Consider the following 13,414-nt stretch of genomic DNA (forward strand, 5'->3'; position numbering starts at 1 on the left):
CATTGCAGCTGATCTAGTCTAGGGCTATTAACTTTATAGAAGGGAAAACTCAGCTGTTTAAAATAAAAACACAATGATTTTGTTCTGTCTGTTCTGCTCTAGCAGCATTGTGAATCCTCCCAGATCACAAGATGAGAAAGACTTCTAGGTCTCCGGAAATTTGGAATTATAGTTCTAATGTTTGAGTGTAAAAAGGTGTGAGATTGAAAGGACAGGACTGAGATGAGAAATCATAGGTTGGCATAGGGGACTAGACCATTTTCAAGAAGGTTATTGATAGTGTTATATGGTTTTCAAATGAAACCCTTTTGACAAGTGCAGAAATCAAATGGAATACATTTAAGAATGTATTCCTTGCTCTCCTCTAAAGAGAAGGAAAGCATGTATATTAGAGATGGATGAATAATTTGTAGTGAATAGTGGAGTTGACAAATTTCACCTCTCTGTTTGTGTGTATTGTCTATGAACACATCATGAGTTTTCTATTGTTTATTCATTATTCAAACATAATTTGCCAAAGAATTTCTGTGAGTAATTTGTGCTCAAATATACCTTGTTGTGGGTACAAATTAACAATAAGGCAAAGTGTCTTGACCAAATTCAGGCTGGGTATGTTACATGTCATGTGTAAATTGGTCTGAACACATGATAAACTAGTAATACCTATCTCAAACTGACATTCAGTGAATGAACAAAATGAGTGTGACTTACAGACAGAGGGTGACTTACATACTGAGAGGGGTGTACTAAGAAAAGCAACTGAGAGCTCACCCTTGCAATGTGCTGAGCTCTCTGGCTCCAATCCAGCAATATTGACTTCAGTGGGATCACTCACATGCTTAAAGTTAAGCATATGCTTAAGTGATTTTCTGGATCAGTGCCAAAGTGTTTAGCACTTAGCAGGATTGACTCCCTAAGTACAGACAAATTAAGTGACTTACCCAAGGTCACACAAGTAGCCTGTAGCAGAGTATAGAATGGCAAAAGCAGACTATGTAGGAGGCGAGGGGCAAGGAGATTTAGTCTGGTTGTCTTCACTTTATATTATGATATTTAAAAATTCTGCATCAGCATTACTACTAGCTCCATCCAGAAAGGACTTTCATGCTAAATTGTTGTTTGTTTCAGAAAATTAGCATATTGGTTGACTTAGTTCAGGTAAGGCAGTATTGCAGTACTGCAGGATTTTGTGATTCAGTACTGAGAATAATTGGAGGAGCTTTGTGAGGCCCAGGACTGGAATAGAAAGTGGTGTTGAGGGCCTGGACTGAGGTGCATTGGTAAAGCTGTGGAGGGGAATCTGGCCCAAATACTTGCTCTTCTCAGTGCCTGATTCAGTGCTACTATTAGCCTTCATATCTATGAAGACCATGTCTACTCTTAAGGAGGGAGGGTGTATAGTCTAAAGGAGCAGGGCTGGAAAGAATCAGATAACCCAGAATCTATTTCTGCCATTGACCCATTATATGACCTCAGGTAACTCACCAAGGGCCAAATTTTCAAAAAAGGGTTTTGAGGCCCACTTTTAGAAATAGTGGTCCAGATTTTAGAGGTGCTGATCAAATGTTGGCCCTGATTTTAGAGATGCTGATCCTTTCCAGCTCCAAAATAATGTAAATTGGAGCTGCAAGTGCACAGCAACTCTGCAAAAAGTTAACCATCCCCAGTGACTATAGCTACTACAAAGACATAGGTCCTCTACCTGAGTGGTCCTGGATACCTACTGATTACCCAGGATCCTTTGGGTTTGGATGGGGCTCAGGACTCATCCTGTGTTGGTGGAGACATACCTCTGGACCTCTCACGAAGATAGGCAGATATAAATTCTGCAAGGGTAGATTTAGGTAGATTTCTTCCTCGTACCCCTGGGTGGGATCTTACTAAGTATTTTGTAGAAACCTTTTGCTTGTGCCAGTTTCCTTAATAGACTATTTCTTTTACTTCTTTCTCTCTTGTTTTTGGTTGAGCTGATGGGGAAAGCTGTTGTAGAGCTGATAGTAACTTTCCCAGTTAAAAAGTAAGTTACATGCCAGTTTAAATTTCCTGAGTGGAGTTTCATCAAGCAGCCGCTGTGCACATTACTTTTTAAATGATAGACTGCAGCATACGGTCTCCCAGAGGCCTCAAACTGTGTTTTACTGCCTTAACATAGTCTGCCCTGAGTGCAAATTGTTGTTCAAGAACGCTTCTTTGGAGTGTCTTGTCATTCTTACATGTAATAATCTTTGGATTTGGATATTCTCCTCCTTCTCATCTCCTGCTTTTGGCATCAGATAGTTATGCATACTCATCCAGACAACTTTCTGAGCACATCTCTATCTGAATCTGTCAAATCACAGGATTGTCTTAGTCCCAGTGGAATTAGTCTTGCTCCTTTATGGAAATGGTATTAGTAGAGTACCAGGGACTGTTTGTTCGGCTTTGCAGAAAATTAGAAATGTATTTTAACAATCTGCTGTAAACCCTATGAGTTTGATGTTTTCAGACATGGAGGCCAACATAAAGAGCCACATTTAATATATATAGATATAAATATGGTACACACTGGGGATGAGGAGGAATTTTCAAGTGTTCTATTAGGAGTTAGGCTTCTAAGATCCATTGACTTTCAGTGGGAGTTGGGCACTTTGTGCTTTCAAAAATCTTCCCCGGGGTGTAAATTGCCCAGGAAATGGGTGTAAATTGTGCAATAGAGGAAGCAGCCCTGATTTGGCATTCTGAGATTATGCAAAATGAGTAAAGTTATGCAACTCCGAATAAAATTTCTGGGAGTGAAATCCAGAGCCAGGCCTGAATTTGGCTCTACGAGTGTTAAAGAGGTGCCGATAGAGTTAAAGCCATCTCCTGTCTCCATTGTCTGTCATTCTCTTGCTAGATGGTTTCCTGCAGGGGGGGCTCCATGTTTTTTGCTGCCCCAAGCACGGCAGGCAGGCGGCTTTCGGTGGCGCACCGAAGGGAGGTCCGCTGGTCATGCGGATTTGGTGGCATGCCTGTGGGAGGTCTGCCGGTGCCGCGCTATCAGTGTCTCTGCCGCTGAATTGCCGCTGAAGCCGCGGGACTGGCGGACCTCCTGCAGGCAAGCCACCGAAAGCCGCCTGCCTGCCGCCCTCACAGCAACCGGCAGGCCGCCCCCCGCAGCTTGCTGCCCCAGGCATGCGCTTGTTGCGCTGGTGCCTGGAGCTGCCCCTGGTTTCCTGCTAAACTCCCACCTTTTGGCATACACATAATACTAGTTTCGTGCATCCAAATTGATTCAAGTTATGTTATTTTGTCACTTAGATCCATTTACACCAGTTTTATGACAGATTTGTACCTGTCATTTAACTGACACTTTCATACTTGTCTCGTTGATTTTGGCCTAGCATAAAGACATTTAATAAAGTTGTAACCACTTTTTCTAGGTTTTATTGCCTGAATTTGACTCAGTGACAGCATCTTCTTTCTACAACTGTCATGAAAATAGTTGAACTTCTTATGCTCTAAAATAACAATACTATCAGAGTTCATATTTAATACAATTTTTAAAGCTATAAACATTCTAGAGGCTGACCAAACTCCAAGCTGTGCCTATCTTAGCATATAGGGCCCACAGAAAGGTTGAAGGTGTCAATTCTGGGAATTACATTTATATTTTAAATGTTCAACTTGCCTAGAATTGCTGCTTATCAGCCACATCGGGATAATTTCCAATTTAAAACATAGTGTCTCCTGAATTCTTCAGTTATCTAAAAAGAATGGGAATACTGAATAATCAATTCCTTTATTGATAAGAAGTCAGATAACCAGGTTCAATCAGTTTATTAGACAAGATTAAACAGCACAATATAGAAAGGTTAATACTTTGCCAATTTGGGAAACAGTTTTGCATTAGTTACGGCTCACTTGCTCCTAATGTCCCAAAGCAGTCACAGTACTGTTCAGTTTTATACTCTATGTGTATGCAACATGTCTGCCTATCTATTCCTGCTTTGGTTCAGTTTTACACAACTTGTTCTTCTAGTAAGAGAACCAATCACATTTTGCCTAACAAGTGTACTCCTTATTTGCTACAATTGATAGCACATGTACCACACCAGTAACTTTTCATGCTTAGCTTAGCTGCAAAGCTTCATGGGCCTCTGGTCACATGTGGTACCTAACTCAGTTCTGCCAGTTTATATTATAACACTTTATGTGGTTAAACTACCCTATACAGCTGCAAAAATAGGTCATGCTGTAGATACAAAAAATTGGTCATACCCTAGGCACATTTCCATTCCTTTTGTGGGCATGTCTTACATGAGTTCAATACGCTTAAAATCACGTAACACTTTTTAGTTCCCTTGGACATAGCCATAAGGGATTCTAGGCACTTTAGGCCTATATGGCAACAGGACTGAAATCTGCATTGGCTCTCATTCTTGTTTTATCATTCTGGTTCTGCCTTCTTAGCTTAGTCTGCAAGTCCTTCAAAGTAATAGAGCTCAATACGCTTTTAATGGCTGTCTCTCTCTCTCTCCTTAGTTTGTCTGGTCAGATAGGAAATCATGTGTGCAGCCACGGAACAACATCAAAATGAAATTAACTTCCTGGATTTCCATAGGGCTCCACTTACACACAACACTAGCCTTTCCCAATAAGCCCCACTTACTCAGATAACATATTTACAAACCTTTAGTCTCATTGATTTCTGCCTCTTTTCTTTTCCTCATTAAAAGAGACAGATTCCCAATTTAAAGCAACTGGCTAATAGTTAAAAACAACTTGTAGGGGCTCTGTAGCAACTGGAAGTGACAAAAATTCCTCTCTCAGCACTTTGTCTATGTCAGTAAAACTCATCATGGTGAACCATCCATTACTTGTACAATGGGTAAGGACTTGAGTAACTCGTATGGTATGTTTATACTGCAGAGTTAATCTGGGCTCTTACATGGGTTTCAGCCTTAACCCATCTACCATCCACACAGAACAAATCTGACCTTGGTTTGGAAGTGCTTTAACCTGAAGCTACCTGACTTAGCTGCAGGTTTGGTTTAGAGCCTGCGCTTCACTGTAACTCTGCAGTGAGGATGCAGGTTAAGTCATTGGAGTGCTGACAGTCTTCCAATGCCCTTCCCACAGCTTCTCCCAAAGGAATGACAAGTTCTCTCTCAACTGATACAATTGACTAGGAAAGACTCCTAGAGCTTCTCAGTGCTAACAGCCTTGGAGTATGCCCCAGAAATATGTGTCTGAGAGCAGAAATAGTGAAGAAACAATAACAGCACTGGAGTGGGGATGTTCACAACTGAGCTACGCAAATCTGGGTGCTCAAATGTGGTACCAATCACCGAGCTAACTGTGCTGTGTAGACATTGCTTAATTTAAATATTGCAAATCTCAGTCATGACAGCAACCACATTCTCAGAGCTTCTTCTGGCTGAGTCTGAGAGGAATTCCCATCAGCTCCTATATATGAACTTATCTCCTTTCCAGCTCTGTCAGCCTCAATAGAGCGTACAAGGAATATAAAGAATATTGTACTCTGAATGGTAGCATTGGACCTTTGGGATTTTTCACACTACTTGTAACTGTGCTCTCTGCTCTGCTTTCTGTATATAGGCAGAAACACAGATGATTACAATGAATCCTAGCTTCCTCCCAAATGCTGCTCTCCCTTTTTTGAGACTTAAAATATAAAATGCTGTCATATAAAAAGGTGCAGGTTGCATTAGAATTTATCACAGAGAAGCTTTTCATTTGCCATCCCTCCAAGATTTAATAGAGAAAACATAATTAAATATAATTTTTAAAAAATCACTTAAAATAGCATTACATTTAAACCAACCAAATACATAAAACATCTTTAGCTTAATTTAGACACAGTTGTTAAATAATCTTCTATCTGTTTAGGCAGAAAAAAATAGTCTCCTGAGGCATGATGGATAAAAGCTGAAGCATCAGCATCAATATCTCTTTGTTATTTCCACGATTATCTCCCTAGATGATAGTTAGTGATAAACGTTTTAGATGTGGTACTTCTACCTAAGACTAAGCTTTGTTTTGAGTTTTTCACTTCATTTGAAAGTGAAATTCAAAGTAAATCTAAGGAGTGATTAACCCATGTAGACAAAAGAAACAACATCTTTGCACAGATTTTTTCAAAGGGAATTTGTAGTGTGTATAACTTTTAATTTGTGTGTGTCTGTGTGTATTACATCTTTAAATCTCTAAGCAACTGGAGGCAGTTGCCAGCAAGTGAAAGAAGTATGGACTGGATGAATGGACTATAAGGTTGACAGAAAGCTGGCTAGATCATCGGGCTCAACAGGTAGTGATCAATGGCTCCATGTCTAGTTGGCAGCCAGTATCAAGCAGAGTGCCCCAGGGGTCGGTCCAGGGGCCGGTTTTGTTCAATATCTTCATTAATGATCTGGAGGATGGCGTGGATTTCACCCTCAGCAAGTTTGCAGATGACACTAAACTGGGAGGAGTGTTAGATACGCTGGAGGGTAGGGATAGGATACAGAGGGACCTAGACAAATTAGAGGATTGGGCCAAAAGAAATCTGATGAGGTTCAACATGGACAAGTGCAGAGTCCTGCACTTGGAACGGAAGAATCCCATGCACTGCTACAGACTAGGGACCAAGTGGCTAGGCAGCAGTTCTGCAGAAAAGGACCTAGGAGTTACAGTGGATGAGAAGCTGGATATGAGTCAACAGTGTGCCCTTGTTGCCAAGAAGGCTAACAGCATTTTGGGCTTTATAAGTAGGAGCATTGCCAGCAGATCGAGGGACGTGATCATTCCCCTCCATTTGGCATTGGTGAGGCCTCATCTAGAGTACTGTGTCCAGTTTTGGGCCCCACGCTACAAGAACGATGTAGAAAAATTGGAAAGAGTCCAGCTGAGGGGAACAAAAATGATTAGGGGGCTGGAGCACGTGACTTATGAGGAGAGGCTGAGAGTACTGGGGGGGATTTGATAGCTGCTTTCAACTACCTGAAAGGGAGTTCCAAAGAGGATGGATCTAGACTGTTTTCAGTGGTAGCAGATGACAGAACAAGGAGTAATGGTCTCAAATTGCAGTGGGGGAGGTTTATGTTGGATATTAGGAAAAATGTTTTCACTAAGAGGGTGGTGAAGCACTGGAATGGGTTACCTAGGGAGGTGGTGGAATCTCCTTCCTTAGAGGTTTTTAAGGTCAGGCTTGACAAAGCCCTAGCTGGGATGATTTAGTTGGTGATTGGTCCTGGTTTGACCAGGGGGTTGAACTAGATGATCTCCTGAGGTCCCTTCCAACCCTGATATTCTATGATTCTATGATTCTATGATCATGGAATGGACTAGCTATAGATCAGATTTGTCTAAACTCTGAGGGACAGATCCTCCATTCATATAAATGAATGGAGCTATGACAACGGGCTGTACTTTAAGGCAGAATCACACAGAAGGGGGCTGTAGTTATGGAGGTGCATGAACCAGGTGGGAGCTCCCAGATATTTTGTGTTTGAAAGAGCACAGGTCAGAGCTTTCAAATGGCTCCATCCTGCTAGTTGGTGTAGAGGAAAGGTCACACACTGGTGCCTCTTCTATAGCAAACCTCAAGCATTCAAAAAACATGAAACAAGCCTCAAAATCAGGAGATTTTTTTAAAAATAGGTTTTGGGATTCTTTTTTCATTGCCTTCTTGTTTCTGAGACTTTAGTGTGAACTCTAATAGCATTTTCAGGCTTTTATCTTCAAACCCAGGGGCTAGAAATTTAGCTTTTTTAGTGAAAGCTGAGATTTTCACATAATCAAAGGAGTCCAGGAGTTGGGGCTTTAAGAAAATCACCAAGTATCATGAGAATAATTATAAAATCATGAGGAATGACGTAAATATTACCTGCATAACCACAACCCTCATGACTCCTTATAGTGAGGATACTACTGTTGCTTGCCTTATCCTTGTGCTCAGGGAGTGCAAAAACTGAGATCATGATTAGCTCCTGCCCAGGGCACAAAGTGGGCATGGATGGGGAAATGGCTTCTTCTACTCTCCTCCTCTCCTTTTCACAGTATGCTTATCCCAGGCTTGTCACAGTCTCCCAAGCTAATTAACCAATCCATCTACATCCCAGGAACCATCTTCTTCAGTATTTTTTAGGAAAGAAGGCCTCTCCAAGTATTTGTTATGTTCTAGTATATTATTTGTGTTGCATTATGTTGTATTTCACTGTGGGATTCAATGTTATGTGGTAGTGTATTTTCTTTCTTTTGTGTCCTATTGGATTATGCCATACCCTGTTGTGCTACATGTCTTGTGGCACTCAGCATTTAAAAGAGTGAGACATTTTTCAGTAAACAGTAAAGAAAGAGACTGCTGCTTCAGTGGAATTGTTTTGGAAAGTGTTCTACCAGTGATAAAATCGGCCTGTCAGCTGCCATAATTCATATTCCTGTGCTCTGTTCTCACTTTGCAAAAGAAGGTGTTTTACCCAGACACACTTGGGCAGGCTTGTCCCTCTCAGGAGCTATTTCTACTGTACTTTCATTTAGATCTAGGCCCTTCCATCACTGGTGTCTTAGGAGAGACACTACATTTAAGCTGACAAAATGTTGCCTTTTGGACACTTACGGGGGAACCATCCCACTGTTCAAGGGGTAATGTGCCAGTTTCTATGAATAACAAAAATGGACTCACTTTTAATAATTAACTGCTCCATGCTAGGAAGAGGCTATTTCTTTTCAACATTTGCCTAGCCCAGTAAAAGACTCTTAATCCTAGAAAATAACCGTTTTGCCCAGGGCCAAAGCTCCACATGTGGGAAAAACCTCCCACTCTAAATAGGCTTAATTCATTTCCAGTATGAAGGGGTGGCTAATCAGGTAATTCTAGCCATGGATCCTTTGTACTGATGCTAAACCAAGAAGTATTTTATTAATGCCTATTGCCAAGACTATTTGCTCACTGTACAAGGATCTGATGTGATGGCCCACTAATAATTGCATTGTTTTAGATGCATCTCAAGGGGGAGATTCAGGAACACCATATCACTGTCATAGATTCCAATTTAAGACATTCAGATCCCAAAGCTCTAGCTGTGGTGCTCAGGATTAGAACTTGCTTTCTTGTTTGTTTTCTTGAATAACCCAATATGTAGGACCTTGGCCATGTTGCTTGTTTGAGGTTTCTGTAGCGTCTGGGTATCTATTAAAAATATTAGTGCAACTATTTGTGATGCACATCTATTAGGAATATTGTGGCTCAGTCCTATACAGTCCTCAACTCATGTTGAATTAATGGAAATGCTCATGGAATTAGGCCCTTACTGATAAATGCAATTTTCAAAGGGTTCCAAAATTTGGCCTAGTTCAGATTGCTGTTAGTTGATTTGCATGTGTATATTCTCTCCGTGGGCTGTCCCAACTCTGCGCACCTAGCTGGCTCAGTAGACCTTGATGGAACTGCCAGAAAGATCACAGACTCTGTTCAATGGTGAAGGCACTCGGCCAGGTTTATTGTCAATGAATTACGGCACTAGTGCCCCATAGATGCTACAGGTACCCTAACACATGTATGCCCATTACAATGGACCATCTCAGTCAGCCACGGGACTCGCTACTGACCTCTAGGCTGGACAAAGGGGTATGGTGAGGTAACCTGACATTTATAGATTGTGACAAACAACTTATGTACCACCTTACATGTTTCATAACATCTGCATCTTACCTCCACTTGTATCTTGCTCGATTTGTTCGGCAAAACATCCCTATTCAACACTTTGGTCAAACCCTCTTATCTGGTGTTAGGTCAGGATGTACCTGGGCTAATCTTTTGGAATGTATTCACATACGTACCCAGTATCTGTTGCTTCTTAGGAGTGCCTGTGTTTTAGCAACGCTAGCAGTGCCCTTTCCAAATTCATGTATCAAACAGTGAACTTGTAAGCATCTGCTTTAATCCATGGCCTGACTTTGATTCCACACATGGCCTAACTTTGCTGACTATGGTTCAGGCTCAGCTCTTGCACCAGGTCCAGTGCTATAGGCTCTCTCTTTCCTACACAGACAAGACCCCAACTGTTAAGAGTATCATCTGAACTGCTACACAAATGGCCTGGGAACATTTCATGAGAACAAAACAGCCTTGCTCAACGTAGACAGGAATTTAATGCCTTTAAATCAAGTATTCAAGAAATATGTGAAGTCATCCTATTATTATACACAAAATTTTGCATATAAAATAGGATTGCTTTAATTTTAACCCTTGTAAATATAAATCTGCTGGATGTGTATGGGTTACTCTGCAAATACTGAGTGTTTTTCTGATTTCACTCCATAAGTGCCCCCTTACCACAAACACACAACCTACTTTTGGCCTAGCTGATTGACGGAAATATCTTAATGGAATGAGATGATCTGCTACTGCTCACCCCTCCTTTAAGTTACATTAGCTTTCTTTACGTCCACATTTGTTGAACTACTGGGCATGTCCATGTATGCCCAAGACATGTTATTTGGGATGGGTTGTCCTTGTGTGCTAAATTAAGCTAAATTAATGTTGACTTCTGCTTAGTTTCATTTACTGTCCCCTCCTTTCTATGGGCTCAATAGAAAAAAATGCAGATATAATGATCATATCCAAGCCACAGTTTCCTCCTCACTTCCTACATTTAGGAAACCTGCCCTTTTGAACCCTGATATCATATGTATTCTACATGGCTTTATCCTAGTTGTAGCAAACACTGATTAGCATCTGTATGCTTTGTAACCCCCCAAACTGTGCATTTCATAATCTGTTTTCTTCATTTTATGCATCCTCTGTTTGATTTCTTTCATTCCTTTTTTATTCCCCAAAAAGAGGAAGAAAATTGTCTGAAACTCTCCCTGGGCTAAGTTTGTGCTTTACAGAAGTGGCAGGTGCACACGCAGACTTTGACGTAAATGTGCATTTTATGTAATGTGCCAAGAACCAAGGAGGTTTGACAGCAGACTGATGTCTCAGCCACTGTCGCTACTGCCAGTTCTTTTAGTATTCATATGTAACTTTGACACTCATCTTGAATGCCCTGACCCTCTGTGAAGTTTGTAGGCTGCACACCTGTGGTGTTTGCAAAGTAAAATCACTGTACGGAGACCCAGATGCAGTTTTGCTGACCTCATCTTGGAACCCACTGACTCAGCATGAACTGCTGCAGGAGTAATGTTGTTTTTTTTACCCAGTGTCCTGCTTCCTCCACCTTCTCTTCTCTAGGAAGTGAATTAATCACATTATTTTTACCTAATTCTGCCCGTCAACTGTTATTTCTATCTTTGTTGTGTTCTTTCTGTAGATTTCCATCTGTCTGCCACATTGCTAAATGAACCCTTCATTAATGTATGTAATTATTTAGAATTAATAAAAAATGAGTGTATTTAAATTGCCTCCAGCTGCTACCATGGCACTCCGAGAATTAAATAAAAATATTCCAAATAAATATAATGATGTAAAAAAGAATAATGAAATTAGGATGTTACTATATTACCGAACATAAAGGTTTGATCCCCATTTATACTAAGACCCCTCTCCGGTGTTATCATTTATACCTGCTTTAAGGACCCTTTTCAATGCCAGAATGACACTCAAGCTGTTGAAGTAGAATCAACCTCATATCTTGCATTCAAACTGGCACCAAACTCTACTTAAGCTCAGGCTCAAAACCACCTCTCAAACCAACCGTAGAATGGGGCCCATATTACTGCCATTCCTAGCCTCAGCCAAGACCCACAAACCAGCCCCAAATCTCTCCTTTACTTCATCCCAAGAAACAGCCCAATCTTCAGTACTTGTTTGGGCTCACAAGCTGGACCATTGATCAGACCCCCGTACTGATCCTGGCACAAGCCAAGGAACTGGTGTCAATCCTAACCCTAACTCGGGTTTACAAACCAGCCCCTCAATTAACTTTAGCATACACCCTTCAACTGGCACTGTAACTAACCATAGTTCATAGAAAGGATTTAGCTATAAGCTTAACTTGCCCCTACAAAATTACCTCAGGCTTGACCCCTATTTGGAACTCACCCCAAATCTAATCCTAGCTAGAGCCTACAGTCAGGCCCCCAGGCTTATTTTGTTTGTGTATTAGTCCAAGCCTTCAAACTCATCCCTGCCCTAACCTGATTCACAAAACCAGCCTGAATATTAACTTAAAACTCAACCTATGAATTGGCATCAACTCTAACTTACACCCATGAATGAACAATTATGTTATCAAAGTCGATATTTCAGGTTGTCTTATGAGAGACTTCTAATGGCTGAGGGACCTTAACAGTGACAGTGAGAGTCCTTTAATAATGCCATTCAAGGAGTGACTTATTGATGTTTTGAAACTGAAACTACAGGGAAAAAAGCCAGCAGTCTAATCCAGATGAGGCATTTCTGAAATTGCTATGATATCACTGACAGAATCTCAGAATCTTCCATTTGTGTGAACAGTTGCAAGGCCATTTCTGAAGTGATGAACATGAAGGATCTGCTCCCAAGAAGGGCTTTAATGGGATCTGCAAATGTTCAAAAATGCTTAGAAATGAAGCCTTAAATGAGGGAATCTTTATTGCTAATTATGTTCTTAGGGAAGATTGATTTTTTTTAAATAATGATTGCTGAAAAATGTGAGCAGACAAGAACAAGCACATAAGAGAGAAATTAAAAACAAAGGTCATATACCTGAACTGATCTCATAAAACCTGTCATAATACCAATAATATGTATTCCGGAACCAGTGAGTTATATGGCAGGTATTTGATTGTGCACATAAGTGAGCAGGAATATGTATAGATAGGAGTACCAGTGCACACAGAGGCAAGGATCATTTGGAGTTGATAGCGTGTGGAAAGTGACTGTGTATAAACTGCTGGAAAGCCTCACCTGAGCTGTTTTCTGTCTTAGCTGATATTTTTAGACATATTTTATTTAAGGAAATTTGCTTGGCTAGAAACATGACCTTTTTTGTAAGACTGTGTCTTAAATAAGTCAGACAGTAGCATGAGCCAGTGTCCAGTTTTGACAGTTTGTTAGCACAATAAAACAAATAGTTCATGGAATGCTTAAATTTTGTCAATATTTTCCCTGGCTTGTAAAACCCCAGTCCAAACTAAAAAGATGTTTGTTAGAGCTACCTTTGATATAGGCACTCCAGTATCTATAGACGTGTTTGGTGTGCTCATTTGTGTACCCTTACTAGAGTTGTGTGAATAACTGATTTTTTGGTTTGCTGGAAGTGCTGAAAAACTGTGTGTGGGGGGGGGGGGGCGGGGCGGGGGGCGGGGGGGCTGGGGATTTGTTTCAGGTTGACTCAAAATGATTTTTTTGGCAAAACTGTGGTACAAATTTAAAAAAAAATTGGGGTTGTATGAAACATTTCAACTCGATTTTATGAAGTTGTTTTGCACTGAAAAAACCCAAAATGCTTCATTTCAAAAATGTCAA

Source organism: Chrysemys picta, chromosome 7 (genome assembly GCF_011386835.1).
Source record: "Chrysemys picta bellii isolate R12L10 chromosome 7, ASM1138683v2, whole genome shotgun sequence".
NCBI lineage: Eukaryota > Metazoa > Chordata > Testudines > Emydidae > Chrysemys > Chrysemys picta.